This window comes from Prionailurus bengalensis, chromosome B2, assembly GCF_016509475.1.
Source record: "Prionailurus bengalensis isolate Pbe53 chromosome B2, Fcat_Pben_1.1_paternal_pri, whole genome shotgun sequence".
Taxonomy (NCBI): domain Eukaryota; kingdom Metazoa; phylum Chordata; class Mammalia; order Carnivora; family Felidae; genus Prionailurus; species Prionailurus bengalensis.
In genome coordinates, this window is record NC_057349.1 from 63,515,000 (window position 1) to 63,532,207 (window position 17,208).

The following is a 17,208-nucleotide window of genomic DNA, read 5'->3' on the forward strand; positions in this document are numbered from 1 at the left end:
ATTTCTAAGCACAGAAGATCAGTGTAGTTAAGTTGGCACCTACAACTTTACAGATTATTAAAAGTTTGGATTCTTTGGGTTTATCAGAAGAGCTCCTATTTTGTCTCTTCCCTAAGTCAATGACTCAGGTGGATCCCTTATTTTTAAAAAAGCTTATATAAGATTTTATTGTGATAGTATCCTCTCATTTTCTGCTGGTCAGAAATGTCAGAACTTCTGAGTGGGTTGTCTCCCATCAAATCCGAACACTTGATTACATGACCCTCTGCCATTGTCCACACCCACACACTAAATGTTTCAACTGGGCAAAACAACCCAGATCTTTTTACTTCACAGTTTTATATAGATAGGTTAACGCTGATTAGAATCCCCCCTGCCTTTCTCTACAAACACATACCTTTTCTCTCTTCCTCTGGTCCTTTGCTGGAATGAGGCAAGGTATAAATTACATAAGTGAATGACCTTCTCTACTTCAAAAAAAAAAAAGATTCCTGTCAGACCTTAATGTTTTTCCATGTGATGAATCCCAACCACCTCTCATCAAGCCTGCCCCTGCAGCAGCTTCTCATCCCTACTGTAGATGCCACTGGGGGCACACATGTATGGACTGTAGTGTTTGTGGTGACTTGGCCCTTGTCCTCCTTCCCAATCTGTGTTTTTCTGTTCTGAAGGTTCTGAGAGTAAGTTAAATTCTGCCAATTAGATGCACTTGATGAGATTTGAAAGGGCATGTGAGGCAGGGCTGTCATCCCGTTGCTAGCTTTTTAGGTGGCAGGCTCAGCCACTCAGACTTCAGATTGTCCTGGAGTGCTGCTGCACTAGGCCCTAGCCTTGTAAGGTCAAGAGGCATCGCAACATCTGTGACTCCGGATTCCTGGGTCACTACTACGTTGGCGTATTGTACTGAACAGTTCCAGATAGAGACTTCTCATTCCCCACCTTCCCCACTGTGGCTGAGGTGATGGCCACCCCCTGCCATAAGCCATTTTGGCCACCTTTTTCCTGAAATTATTCCTAGAAATTCGTTCTGGAGTCTACCCACCTAGCCCTTCCACTGTCCTCACTTGAATACCTTCCCACTTAGAGTAACTAGAGAGGTTTCTGTTTCCTCAGTTGAATCCTGACTGTCAAGCTGTTTATCTGTGAATAGACCACTTATGTCCTGTTTTGTTCCTGGATTCTGTACTTCCTTTTCTCTATATATCTGAAGCTACTTGACCGCCACCCACATGGCAATCCCTACTGCAGCTGACTAATAGGAGTTCCAGAATGACAGAGAAACAGGGTAGAAATTATTAAAGAGGCAATACAAGACTATTTAGCAGAATCAAAGAATATATTACCAGACTAAAGACGCCCACCAATACTAATTCCAAATCATAATGAAATTATAGACTACTAAGGATGGTCAAAAATCTTCCAAAGAAGAGGTGGGGTGGGGGGAGTCCATAGAAAAGAACAAATGGTACCAAATTTTCCAGCAGGACACTGGAAAATAGTAAAGCAATCTGATCCAATTTTTTTGAGGGTAAAGTTTTTTCATTTAGAACTCAGTACAGAATTTCATTTAGAATTCAAATGTGTGCATAAAATATATACAATTAAGTATGAATAGACTAAAAATAGTTTCAGACAGCAAAGCCTAGGGAAAAAAGCTTTACTCCCATATACCCCATCTTAGGAAACTGCTGGTGGATGTGTTTTAGCAAAGGATGGTATAAAAATTAAATAAAATAGATGGGATCCAGGAAGCAAGACATTCAACACAAGGGGTTCAGTAAAGGAAGATTCCAGGGCACAGCTGAGTAATAGCCCAGAGAACAACCAGCCTGGACAAGAGTAAGAGGTGGGAGGTGTGTGGAAGGAAGATATGGGAGAGAGAGGGAAGTGGAAAGATGTATTATTGAATGTGCTTGAGCGTTAGAAAACTCATTGATAAGCATTTGACAAATGTTGGAGAATTTAGGAAACATCAACAGGAACATAGGAAACTATACAAACACAAAAAATGAGATAATTTTTAAATTATCAACTCTAGGGAAAACAAAACTTTGTACAAGAAAAAATGTGTACCTGCAGTAGTACACTGCCTGTTTCAGAAGGTAGCTCAGAATGTATATGATTATTACATAATCACAAGTTTTTAAAACATTATTTGTTGAATTTTTTCAAGTCATGACTTACCTGTAAGGAGAGGAGCAGGGAGAAGTGGGCAAAAGTTGGTAGTGTTAGAGAACTCAATCTACAACTCTGTATTTTTTTAAATTTTTTTTCGATGTTTTATTTTTATTTTTGGGACAGAGAGAGACAGAGCATGAACAGGGGAGGGGCAGAGAGAGAGGGAGACACAGAATCGGAAACAGGCTCCAGGCTCTGAGCCATCAGCCCAGAGCCCGACGCGGGGCTCGAACTCACGGACCGCGAGATCGTGACCTGGCTGAAGTCGGACGCTTAACCGACTGCGCCACCCAGGCGCCCCGTACAACTCTGTATTAAGAAGCCATTATCAAGAGGTAATGGCTAAAATCGATTACTCCAGAAATAACAGTGTATGTATATCATTTAGAAATATGGAGGTGAACACCAGAAGAACCAACTGAAAGAGCTGAAAGTGGTAGCCCCAGGAGGTGAATTGGCTAGGCAGGAACTGCTGTTTTTCATTAGAAGCTCTACTTCATTAGAAGCTCTATTTTGTAAAATAAATGAATATATTAGTTATTATTCTAAGAATGTATATGGGTTTATTGGGAAAATATAGAAAACAAAGTATGAAGAAGAAAACAAAATGATCTATGAAACCTCTATACCTGCTTAACCTTTGGTGAATTGTCCTTCAATTGTCTTAAGTATGTAGATATGTTTTTTATGTAGGCGTTATTCTAACAATTTCATAGCCAAATTTATATTTCACTATTTTAATCTTCACTCTCTTAGTCACAAGTGATATTAAACACTTCTCCCTATGTTTATCAGCCTTTTGCATTTCCTATATTAATTGCTTTTACTTGTCTCTTGTTCATTTTCTTTTGGATATTGGTCTTTCTATTATCAATTTGTATGAGACTTTTGCTTTTCAATTCTGCTTGGTTAGGCTGAAATTTTTATTTTTATGGGGTCACTTAAAAAAATTTTTTTTTGGTATAATTTGGCCTCTATGACCTTAACTTATTAATATCCCTTAACAAATTCCTTTGGCGGTTCTTACCCATGATGAAGTTCCAAGTTCTGTGTCCTTCCTGGTCTGGCCTTTGACATCTGTTCAGGCCTGTCTTCTACAGGCCCCTTCCATTCCAGTCAAGACCTACCACTCAAAGCCTCTCAAACAGGCTTTTCAATATCTCCACACCTTGACAGATAAACATGCTTTCTGCCTGAAATGACTTTTCTTTCCTCAAAAATATCTTTTGAGCTATACCTCACCTTCTTGACTATCTTTTCTGCGTTATTTCCACATTCAACTATTACGGACATACTAACTTGTTTTAGAATTAATTTTCAATTCTGTCTCCTCCATTAGTCTGTGGGCTTCCTTACCTATCTTTGTTTAGCTTTGAACCCCAGTTGCAGTACAGTGCTAGGTATTTAATAAACAATAAATGTCGGCTCAGTGTTGAATAATTCATTATTTGTGGTAGGCAGAATTCCATAATGACCTCAAGATTCCCTCCCCGTGGTGTATGTGAACTGTATAATCCCCTACCCTTCCAGTGCAGGTAGGACCTGTGAATATGATGAGATAGTCATTCTCTTTTTGTTTTTGTTTTGTTTTAGAAAGAGAAAGAGAGAGCATGAGCTGGGGAGAGGGGCAGAGGGAGAAAGAATCTCAAGCAGGCTCCAAGCTCAGCACAGAGCCTGACACAGGGCTCAGTCCCAACCATGACCCTTGGATCATGACCTGAGCCAAAATGAAAAGTCAGACACTCAACCAACTGAGCCACTCAGGTGCCCCAAGATAGTCATTCTCTTGGTTAGTTTACATTATAGGACAAAGGTGTTGGAATAGTTGTTCTAGTGGTCGTGTTGCCTTTGTAAGACTCCACTGTAGCCAACTTGAGGAAGATTCTCCTGCTGGCTGTGAAGAAGATGCTCTGTTGTGAAAGTGCCATGACCTAGAACCTGAAGGCAGCTCCTAGGAGCTGAGAGTGATCCCAGTTGACAGCCAGCAAGAAAACAAGGACCTGAGTTCTGCGACCATAGGCTCTGAATTCTGCCAACCACCTGAATGAGGATGGAAGAGGATTCTGAGACTCCGATAAGATCCCAGCCCCAGCAGACAACTTGATTTCAGTCCAATGAGACCCTGAGGACAGGGCCTAACTGACAGGTAGGTGCCCAGCCTAGTCCAAGGAAGCTGTAGATAAGTTTGTGCTGCTTTAAGTGACTAAATTTGTTGTAATTTCTTATGCACCAGTAGAAAACTGATAGAGCCTTCAAGCTGCTATTACTAGGGCATTGGCCTTGAATTGCAGGAGAAATGACTGAGTGGGCTTTAAGACCTTATAGTTTGGACAACCTGGATCCTTATTTTGATTGTTTGTACACAAAATCCTTCTGAAAGACCTGCCCTACCAAACTCTAACCATTGCGTCTCTTAAGAGAAACAAAGCCCTATGACCAGCAGGCATTCTTCTCTGTGCCAACCTCCTATTGATCAACAACAAAATTTACTTACTGCTCTTGGGTTCCTTCTTGCCATGCTCTGTCTACATATAATATCATTCCTGTTATTTTGCAGTGAATCTCCCTTCCCTATGGAACCACATATGTGTGAACTACCACCTGCTGTTTTTTTGTGACAACTTTTGTATGCTGCATTAAGCCCGCTTGACTGAATCCTCAATACCCCACAGCCTGGTCTTGTTCATGGCCCAGAAGGTAGATCTGCTTCTTTCACAGACTCCCCTCTAATAACAGTTAACCTGGCCCAGTATTCTAGATTTGGGCTGGGTGGGTCCCTCAGGTGTGATAAAATGATTAATCTAAGTCATTGAAAGAACATTTAAATATATAATACTATTTGCTTTAATTTAGAAAATATAATGAGAAGCATTTTTATAACTTTGAATTGCTATAAAAAGTGTCCACAATTCTTTTAGGTATTGATTTATTAAATAAAAATACACTTATGAAAGATGAAGTTAGGGCAGGCCAAGTTAATGTGCTGCTTGAGGGAAGACAGAAGGGCTGGAAGGGCTGGGAAGGGCCAAGTTGTGAGGAATTTAACCCAGTAACAGACTTGGTCTCAAAATATCTGAGACTGGGCCTGGTCTTAACATCATTTTTATAAGGATATAAGCTGAGCCACAAGGCAATTGCCCTCTGTTTTCTGTAAATGAACCAAGAACTTCAGGCTATATAAGGGACCTCATTTACCTTTCAGAAACACTAAATTCACTTAAACTACCCATGTTATTTGTGTTTAATTTTTTAAGGAAATCTAAAAATAGTGTAATAGAAATGGGAATCTATAGGGGTGCCTGGGTGGCTCAGTCAATTAACAGATGACTCTTAATATCAGCTCAGGTCATACTGTCATGGTTCATGAGATGGAGTCCCATACAGAGCCTGCTTGGGATTCTCTCTCCCTCTCTCTGCCCCTCCCCCTGCTTAAATAAATAAACATTAAAAAAAGAAAAAAGATAGGAATCTATAAGTACAGCAAGTGCCAAAACAACAGAATAAAGTTTCTTTACCATGTTCAGATGCTTTCCAAAATTTTAGAATAATTAAAATGTAAAAGGCAAAAATAGTTTTAGAAGAGAATACTGACATTTTCAGATACCCTGCCAAAGCAAAGCTCCTCTTCTGGCATGTAGCAGCCTGACTTCAGCGATCACCAGTGGGGGATTGAGCTCCTGCTGACTTCCTGCCAGGCCCCTCCACCCCCACATGCCATCCCCACTGCAGGCAACCGAGCAGGCCTTGTCACCACACCAGGGTCAAGTCACTAAAAAGATGCTTAGGCGAGAAATGTCATAGCTATTTCAGTAATTGAAATATGAAGTATTTCCTGTTTTCCCCTTCACAAGGTGAGTACTAGAGAAATTTTTCAGGACACGTGCAGAACCAATTCAAGACCTACATATCATGATTTAATTTAAGCCCCCTTAGAGAACTTGCTTTTCTCCAAACTTTTTCATCCTACACTTAGTAACATTCCTACACTAGAATCACTCCCAAAAGGCTCTCTAAATACATACTTGTCACAGTTAAAGATAATAAGTGCACGTTAACATGTGTATAACTCATTAGAATGTGTTAATTACTTTTGGTATATTCATTGCCACTTGGCATTAAGCAATCTCCTGTGGAAAGATACCAGCTATCATCGTTATTATTGTGGCTTAAGCTTTTATTATGGAAATTTTAAAAATACACAAAAGTAGAAAGAATGATATAATGTGTCCCCCATGTATGTACCCATCACCCAAGTTTAACAATTATTAATATTTATCAACAGTTATTAATTTTGTTTCATTATCCCCTTATCCACACTTTTTCTCTCCTCTGAGATATTTTATGGCAAACAACTTTCGACTAGATGTGTAATATTTTGTAGAGTGAAGTTAAGCAAATTAAGAGAATAAGTCCCTTACTGGACAGCCTGTCTAGCTGTTGGTGGGTGACGTTAGCAGAGGTTGTCAGCAGGAAGGAGGTAGTAACTAGTCCAGGAGTGGGGTACTGAAAGGTCAATGAGGTTTTTTAAATGGATATTTTCTGAGAAAGAAACAATTGATCTTGACTGCAAACCAAAAAAAAGAAAGAAAGAAAGAAAGAAAGAAAGAAAGAAAGAAAGAAAGAAAGAAAGAAAGAAAGAAAAGAAAAGGTCTAATTTTAAGGCTTTGTTTCATCTTAAGTATAGGAATATTGTGTCTATATTTTCTTTTATTTCAGAGTATTTATTTTAGACTTAAAATACTCATACTTACACTGAGTTTAAACATCCTGTTGTAGGCAGGCTGGCAACCCATTGGTTCTCACTTTCTCAGTTTCACAACCTATTCTTAAAGACCAAGGACAGTGATTTCACAAATTTTAGGAAATATATTAAAAAGTTTCACCATCTTTTACATTCAGGAAAATTATTATTATTGTTTCAGTTCTCTTTGATTATATAGTATATTTCCATTTCTTTTCCTTTGGAGAAGTGGCAGTTAAACTCTTTGGGACTGTTAACTATTCCTTAAACAAATCTCTATTTCCAAATATTCACCATACAGTCAGTCCTTCAAGTAGTCCCTTGTCTATCTTTAAATGTAAATGTAACCCAAGTAACTAAGTCCTCCTTATACTAGCATGTTTGGGAAAGGGGGGCTATTCCAGGACATTGTGTTCCTAACTGCAGAGGTGACCTCCTTGCCACTTGGCCACTCAGTGCCTGTCTGTGTCTCATAGTCCTGCCCATACCTCCATTACCCATGCTTCCTCTCAGAGGGATGCTGATGTTGCCAGTCATGACATGATGCAGGGTGCAAGGAGAGGGCCATACTTCCCTGTACTTCTGACACAGAGGTACACGCTGTTTCTCACACCATCCTCTCAAGGTTTGAGGGGACTGAGATTGTGTTGCGGGCAGCACAAGACAGGGTACACTAACATGATAAGGTAAGCTATTATGGAAAAATCCACTGGGTTTGTTTTTTTTTTTGATGTTATTGGTTTCCTTCAATCCTTGTACCCTCAACAGAGAAGTATAAATTCTCTATCCCTTTCATCAATCCAGTAAGAAAAGGCCAGTCTTGTGTTGTTTTTTTTTTTTTTTAAACGTTTTATTTATTTTTGAGACAGAGACAGAGCATGAACAGGGGAGGGGCAGAGAGAGAGGGAGACACAGAATCGGAAGCAGGCTCCAGGCTCTGAGCCATCAGCCCAGAGCCCGACGCGGGGCTCGAACTCACGGACTGCGAGATCGTGACCTGAGCTGAAGTCGGACGCTCAACCGACTGAGCCACCCAGGCGCCCCCAGTCTTGTGTTTTAAGGCCCAAGTTCTTTTTACTCTCTGACTCCACCAGGGAATCTATTGTGATTCGGATTCTTTGAGGGAGGCTAAACTGGGCTGCCTCTGAAGGAAGGGGGAGGAGGGCTCAGGCTTTGGCCTAAGGAGGGAGTGTGGCCCATTTGTACCCTACCCCAAGCAGCACCCCTGCTGGAAACACCTTTGAGGGGATGGAGTGGGGATACTTGGGGACCAAATGCCAAGTGCCCCAGCCTGGAGAGCTGTATTCATTTCCTAGGGCTGCCACATCAAAGTATCACAAACTGCCTTGCCTGGCTTAAAACAGCAGGAATTTATGCTCTCACCATTGTGGAGGCCAGAAGTCTGAAAATCAAGGTGTCAGCAGAGTCATGCTCCCTCTGAAACCTGTAGAGGCGAATCCTTCCTTGCCTCTTTCTGGCTTCTGATGGAATGCGGACAGTCCATGGCATTCCTTGGTTTGCAGGCACACAACTGCAATCTCTGCTGTTGTAGTCACATGGCATTCTCATTGTGTGTCTCTGTTTTCACATGACCATCTTCTCATAAGGACACCAGTCATATTGGAGTAGGGGCTCACCCTACTTCAGTATGACCTCATCTTAACAAATTACATCTGCAATGACCCTCTTTCCAAATAAGGTCATATTTTGAGGTATTGGTCTCAGGACCTCAACATATCTTTTTTGGGGAGAGACACAATTCAACCCATAACAAGAACCATGGTACAAGATACCTGTACCAAGCCTGCTATGGAGGAGGCAGCCACCAGCCCTTGAATAGGCCAAGCAAGCTTGAATAAAGAGTGTTTTCAGCATCGACCAACCAAAGAACAGAGGCCATCCCCACATTTTCTAAGTTGTGTAAGCATTTAGAGACTCTTACACAACCTGAAGAGGGTAAGGAAAACTCCCTCACTCCACCTCCACCATCCCAAATAATATGACTGCTTGTACTCCCTGGGAGGACAGATACACTGATTCTGCACTTGAGTGCATGGAAACATATTCAGATGATTGCACTTGACATCATGGTTCTTAATGCTCCCTGGGCCATCCCTACCTCCAGCCATTTCTCACTGGCTGCTTTTTCTCTCCTAATGCCTCACTCTTTCATTTTCTGTCCACAGTTGCCAGTGTTCTACCTTTAGAATACTCTTTTAAATTTTCCATTTGAAACCTTTGTGGACCATATACACATAAGCAAAAAAACAAAGGTCATTTCCTAGTCAAAAGGAACCATCTACTCCTAGTCGGCAGGCTTAATAATAAAACATTTTGCAGTGACAATTTCTCTTCAATACATCCTATATAAAATTTGTAAAAAGATCTTATTACCCTGGCTGACCCTATAAGCAGCAGGGAAGAGACAGAAAAACATGTTCCTCTCCTCATAGAGTTAGTCCCTAGGTGTTGAGAATATGAGAGGCTGGATTTTTTCTTCCAGTTATATAAAAATCAAACAAATTTCTGCTCAAGTTCATTTGAGATAGCACCACTCTGATTTTTCCTTAGTTTTAAAACTAGAATCTGTCTACAATTTTTTAAGTCCCATAAATAGCAACCTCCTACTCAGAGACAAAATGGAAACCTCTGTACACTGCTCTGTAATCAAAGCATCTTCACACAATTGCACATAGAAGTCCAAGAAATAAGGCAACGACAGGCAAACTATATTTATAAAAGCATTTAAATGTTATGTAAAAGCATTTTAGTTATATTTGATAATACAAGTAATTATCAATAAAATTGCCAAACCACTTTATTTATTGAATACTTTTTAAAAATTCCCCTTTAAAACAATGAAAGGGTGGGGCTGTAGGAAACTGCCCTCACCTTCCCTTAATAGAATATCATTAAGACAGTACTAACAGTCTGAATACAGGATCATTTTACAAAGAAGAATTAAATTTGTTTTTTTAAATACATATATGTAGGGCACCTGGGTGGTTCAGTCGATTGAGCTTCCAACTTTGTCTCAGTTCACGATCTCGGGGTTCATGAATTCAAGCCCCACATCCAGCTCTCTGCTGTCCACACAGAGCCCGCTTCAGATCCTCTGTCTCCCTCTCTCTCTCTCTCTCTGCCCCGCTTGTGCTATCTCTCTCTCAAAAAAAATATTTAAAATACATATATGTACATATAATTTTTCTTCATGGCTGTGCATATTTGTGATCCAATGCCTGAATATACCCACAGCCAGTCCAGGGAAAATTACTGCATTTCACTGACTTATTTACCTAAAGCTTTATTAGCCATAACCTATTAAAATGTAAAAGAGGAAAGGGGATGGTGGGGACCAGAGAATGCTGCCTGGATTCTATTGTTTAAAAACCGAGAGCAGTGCCTGGAGTGTACTGTTGCAGGGTAGAGCGAGAGTGGGGCAGATGCACTTGAGGAAGGGTGTTGGGATGAGGATAAGATATTTATCTTAGAATCATGGCTTCTAGACCCTAACCACAGGTCTTAGATCTTGGAAGTACTTAGAGGTATCTAATGTTCAGCCGAGTAAACAGGTGCAGAGACTAATAAGTGACCTAGATGAGCTCACCCTCTCACTAGCTCTAGGGCCAGTACTTAGCTTTCTAGACCTCCAAGTCAGTGCTTGCAACCCTCCCTTCTACCCTCCTCCCATCCCACCCCTCCACTTCATTGCTTCTTTAAAACTAAATTTAAAATGACTAACTTAGAAAAGGAAGTTTCCAGTTTGAATTCGTTTTGAGGTTTATATGTTAGATCACTAATGTATTTTCCTCTGTATTAAGCCATTTCAAAGTATGACGTATAATGTAGATGAAACTGATAGTCCAGCAAATATCTTTTTAACTTTAGAAACAGTTGCATTTGCAGAGATTCTCAGCAAGCCTATTTGTCTCTTAACTGCTTCTAGAATTTAAAGGGGAACAGTCAAGAACAGCGTTATATGATTACTTGCCTAAATATGTTATCCTGGCCTCTGGCATCTGGGTAACACTATTAGTATTTCAACTCCCTCTTTGCCCCAGCAGCTATCAGCTTGAATTCATTTCCCCACACAATCCATTACCCTCTGAAAGACATTTAGCAATACATCATACCCTCACACCAAGAAATATGAGCATTGACAGTTTAATAGCCAGTTACAAATCATTTCCATAAAGTTTATGAGTTATTTCTTGGGTTTAAAAGTATTGATACAAACTAAATTACATACTGGTAATTTTTTTTTATGAAACCATCCATTTTCCTTTATTTACTCCCAAGCAAAGCAAAACAAAGCAAAACAAAACAAAACAGCATACTTGTTACATTTTTCTTAAGTCAAACCAGGGTGTTAACAGGGTGAAGAGTCAATATACAAGGTATTCAATGAAAATTAATCGAGGCCACTCTAAAAAATATCACTTGTGCAAACCAAACCCATTTGTCATTCATATTCTTGAGAATAAGTAACTGGTGAAACTAGTTGATCAACTATTTACCACCTGAAATTTTTATAGTGACTAGTGCAGTCATTTTAACTCCTCACTTTCAGCTTCCCAGCATCCACACTAAGGTTAGAATTATTCAGAACTGGCAGATGATCATGTGGTATAATAATATGGTTGGTTTTTAGAATGGCACATTCATCACCTTCCCCATAATGGCTGCTTTTCCTTGAAACTGTTCTCTCACCTGGGACAAGCCCGTCACCTGTATATAGAGAGCACCCTGGCGTCTCCTGTCAACATCAAGGTGGTGATATTAAAGATGGACAAACCTCCCTCCAACTCACTCTCACAAAGGCCCTTGGCCATTGTATCGATTGTCCTTGTGAACCCGACATCATGTCTGTATCGTGGGACAACACCCCTTGTATGCTGAGCCCAGGGCCTGGAGCAAAGCCAAAGCCAGACTGGGGTCCCCTTCAGCAGAGGTGTCTGGATGGTGGGAAGCTCCACACCTTCTCACAGAGCCTGTGGCCACCCTTCCACCTTTCCTGGAGCTACCACCAGCCCTAGTTAAATTGATCAGAAGTTAAAACTGGACACCGCCTATGTATTACAAATCCCAGATGTTATCCAGAGCAGAGGAGAATAATTAGGAAATTAAACAATTTATGAACTAATTGCTTCAGAGGCTCTTGAGAAGTAGCTGTAGCTAAATAAGAACATGGACAGTGCATGAATTCTCCATTCAGTTCCTGCAAGCCAGGAATTCAGGTTCATCAAGTCCTTTTGGAAGGTAAGATTTCTGGTCAAGGTGGAACATCTTACTTAAGGAAATGAATAATCCCAATTATAGAAGAATCAAAGAACTTGGAATAAACCAAAAAATTACTGTCTCCAGTCCTCTTATCTCATGGATAAGAAAACTCAAGCTTAGAGAGAATAAGTGTGGGAAACACAAGATCACATGGTCTCCTACCCTCTCATGTAAGACTAAAGTAACTCAACCAACCAAAGCAGCCTCTCTTGATTCAACCTCCTTCATCAGGGTACCCATTGCCAAGGGCACCTGAGAGGTGGCAAATAGTTATCCACCAAGAAACTGGCCCATGTCCCAGGAATCTTTCAGAAATTGTACTGGGTTCTAGTTTACTGACTTTTTCCCTATTATGAAATAGCCCTTTCCATTTCTTTTTTATTTTTTTAAAAATAATTTATTGTCAAGTTAGCTAACATACAGTGTATACAGTGTAGTCTTGGCTTCAGGAGTAGATTCCCATGATTCATCACTTACATACAATACCCATTGCTCATCCCAACAAGTGCCCTGCTCAATTCCCATCACCCACTTTCCCTGGCTCCCCTCCTACCCACCCCCACTCCACTGCCCATCAACCCTCAGTTTGTTTTCTGTATTTAGGAGTCTCTTAGGGTTTGTCTCCCTCTCCTTAACTTATTGTTTCTTCCCTTCCCCTATGGTCTTCTGTTAGGTTTCCCAAATTCCACAGATGAGTAAAAACATATGATATCTGTCTTTCTCTGACTGACTTATTTCACTTAGCATAATACCGTCCAATTCCATCCATGTTGTTGCAAATGGCAAGATTTCATTCTTTTTCATCACTGAGGAGTATTCCATTGTATATATACATACCACATCTTCTTTATCCATTCATCAGTTGATGGACATTTGGTCTCTTTCCATAATTTGGCTATTGTTGATAGCACTGCTATAAACATTGGGGTACATGTGTCCCTAAGAATCAGCACTCCTGTATGCTTTGAATAAATTCCTAGTTGTGAGAAATAGCCATTTTCAAATGAAATATGGATATATATATTTATGTGCCAAACTATACATAGAATGGCTTACTGTTTCTGCACATAGCATTCTGCACAATGCTTTCACTGCCATTCATTAATATGTTTGGTAGGATCATATCAAATTTGAAAAGAAAATTACCAGTCTGAACCAACACCTTGATTAACTCCAAGCAGAATTAAATGTCAATTTGTGAGAGTGCTAACATTATCTTGAAAACAAAATACACTAAAATTATTATAAAAATAAAAATAGACCACTACTTTTACTTGGTTTGTACCCATTTTTGTTCTTAGAATTACAAAAATGAACACATTTGATAATTTCCCCCTAATAGGAGTATGTATATGTATGCATATATAATACATTCAAACAGATAAATACACACATTTACACATATACACACATTAGGTAAAGAAAAGTTAGATTTTTTTTAATGTTTATTTTTGAGAGAGAGAGTATGAATGGGGAAGGGGCAGAGAGAGAGGGAGATACAGAATCCAAAGCTGTTTTCAGGCTTTGAGCTGTCAGCACAGAACCTGATGCAGGGCTCGAACTCAAGGACTGCAAGATCATGACCTGAGGCAAAGTTGGGCACTCAACCAACTGAGCCACCCAGGCGTCCCCCAGAAAACTTAGATTCTTAAAGCTGAGCAGGGAATTACTCCTAGGAAATAGTACCCCCAACATTCCCACCCCACTCCCATGCATTGACTCCTATATCCATCAGCATACACTGGGATCTGCTGAGGTAATAAATAACCCTTGGGTTGGGGGCCCAAGGGTCTTTTTAAGATGCGAACAATCACAAACATTTTTAGCCAGGATTATTATTTCTTTGATAGTATAACTGCCTCAAAAACTTAGTTGGTCCCTTCCCTCTTCCTTTGGTTGGGATAGGGACACTCAGCTGATGTGGTTCAAGTGCTCAGCAGGGTAAAGGAAACTTGGTCATTGTGGTCTGTGTGTTCAGAAGAGGTAGAGCCAAAGATCTTGCCTGAATGTTTGGAAAGCTGATTACATATGGAGGGATTGAGCAGATAAGTAAATATATTGAGGATAATAGGAGCCATGTTTCTTACTGTTAGAGAAAAGAGGTGCAAATATGGTACAGGGGAAGACCAGAATAAATGCTAGAGTATCAAACTGGAATTGGAGATAGAGGTATCAGTATGAACATTTGATTTTCAAGGTAGGTGTGTAGATAGTTGATAGGTATTTGTGTACATGTTTTCTTGTGTGTGTATATTCATACATATATCACTTAGCTTTTTCTGCTGAGAAAGCCTAGAAGTATTGATATTTCTGTAGAAATGAGCATATGAAACTCCCAGATTTTGGTTTCTCAGTACTATTTTCAATTCAAGAAACTAGGGTTGTTAAATAAGTGACAGATAGGGCTGGATCAAGGAAAGTACAAAATAAGCCTAGAATATCTAGTTTTGTCATAAAGTAAGTATGTGTTCAAAGAATAATAAGCAGAAGGCCATAGGCGCCAGCTTCAAAGATCTCCCACTGGTCAAATATGAAAGATTTTGAGGCTAAATGGTGATCCATTTATACTATGGCAATGTATACTACTGCCTCTAATAATTTGGAAGGCAAATGATGTGCCTCTAGACTTGCAGTTTTAGGGGAGGGGATGAGTTAATATTTGCTGCATTTCACAAATTATTTCAAGATAGATGAGTTCAGACATAACTTTGTTAGTTTACAGGCAGGAACAAAAGGGAATAGAGAATCTAGAAATTTGGAACTTGCAGCATTGAAAGAGGCACCTGCAGCTTAACTCCAAGTAATAAAAGATGAAAACTAAGAAGTGGCTTGAGTTTGCAGCAAGGATCAAACCAAGAATATGGCTGTCAAATTCATGGTTTGCATCAATGAATGGATGAGGTACCCAGTAAGTCCTTTCAGTTGGAAAGAGAGCTCAGGGAAAACACACTAGAGAATGTGTCACTCTAGAATTCTTCAGTCCTTATCAACCACATTGACCTTATTATATTCACCATCTCTCTGTTCTCTCTCACCACAACACACACACACGCACACGCACACACACACACACACACACACACACACACACCGTTACTTTTTCTGTACCCCTTGAGAAAGTAAATGGCAGACATGATGCCTGTTATCCCTAATACTTTGTTAATCTATGTGAATTCCACGGCTAACATCATACTTAATGGTGAAAGGCTGAATGCTTTCCCCCTAAGATCAGGAATAAGACAAGGATGTCTGCTCTTGCCACTTCTATTCAGCATTGCTCTGGAAGTTCCAGACAGAACAACTAAACAGGAAAAAAAAAGATAAAGTAAAAAAAAAAAAGTCATCCAAATTGGAAAGTAAGACATAAAATAATCTCTACCTGCTGATAATATGATCATGTACATAGAAAAGATGAAGGGATCTACTAAAAAGATATGAGAATTAATAAATGAGTTTGGCAAAGTTGAAGGATAAAAGATCAATATACAGAAATCAATTGTATTTGTATATATTAGCAATGAAAAAATCAAGATGACAATAAAAAACAATTTAATTTATAATATCATCAAAGAGAATGTGATACCTATGAAGAAATTTCTTAAAGGAGATGAAAACTGTATTCTGAGAACTACAAAACATTGTTGATAGAAATTAAGGAAGACCGAAATAAATGGAAAGACATTCCCTGTTTATGCATTGGAAGACTATGTTGTTAAGGTGGCAATACTCCCCAAATCGATCTATAAATTCAATACAAACTCTTCAAAACATCATCTTCCTTTTCTGAATAAATTGACAAGCTGATTCCAAAATTCCAATGGAAATGCAAGAGACCCAGACAAGCCAAAAAGTTAAACAAAACAAACTGGAGGATTCATGCTTCCCCTCCTGATTTTAAAACTGACTCAAGCTACAGGAATCAAGACTGTGGTAGTGGCATAAGAATAGACGTATAGATCAAAGAAATAGCACTGAGAGTCCAAAAAAAAAAAAAAAAAAAAACCCTTCACATGGTCAATTGATTTTTTGATAATGGTAGCAAGGCAATTCAATGGAGAAAGATAATCTTTTCAGCAAATGCTGCTGGGAGAACTGGGTGTTCACATGCAAAGGAATAAAGTTGCACCTGTCCTGGGGCACCTGGGTAGCTCAGTTGGTTGAACGTTGGACTTCACCTCAGGTCCTGATCTGGCAGTTTGTGAGTTTGAGCCCTGTGTCAGGCTCTGTGCTGACAGCTTGGAGTCTGGAGCCTGCTTCAGATTCTGTGTCTCCCTCTCTCTCTTCCCCTCCCCTGCTCATGCTCTGTCTCTCTCTGTCTCTCAAAAATAAATAAATGTTAAAAAAATTTTTTTAAGTTGCACCTGTCCCTTACACCATAAACAAAAAATTAACTAAAATTAATCATAGACCTAAATGTAAGAGCTAAAACCATAAGTCTCCTAGGAGAGAGCATAGGCATACATTTTCATGACCCAGAGTTAGGCAATGAATGTTTTCTTAGATATGATACCAAAAGCACATGTGATAAAAGAAAAAATAAACTGGTCTTCATCCAAATTAAAAATCCTTGTGTTTCCAAGGACAACACCATGAAAGTGAAAGACATCCCACAGAATGGGAGAAAATATTCACAATTCACATATCTGACAAGGGACTTATGTGTAGAATATATGAAGAACACATACTACTTAATACTAAAAATGCAAATAGGCGCAAAGGATCTGAATCTATACAAATGATGAATGAGTATGTCAGAAGATGCTCAATGTTATTAGCCATTAAGGAAATGCACATCAAAACCACATGCAATGCTGCTTCACATACAGTCTGATAGCTATAATGAAAAAGAAAAAAGAAAAAAAGAGAAAAGACCATTGCAAGTGTCGATGAGTATGTAGAGAAATCAGAGCCCTCATTCAGTGCTTTGGGAATAGATAGCCACTTTGAGAGAATGTTTGGCAGTTCCTCAAAATGTTGAACATAAAGGTACCATATGACTGAGCAATTCC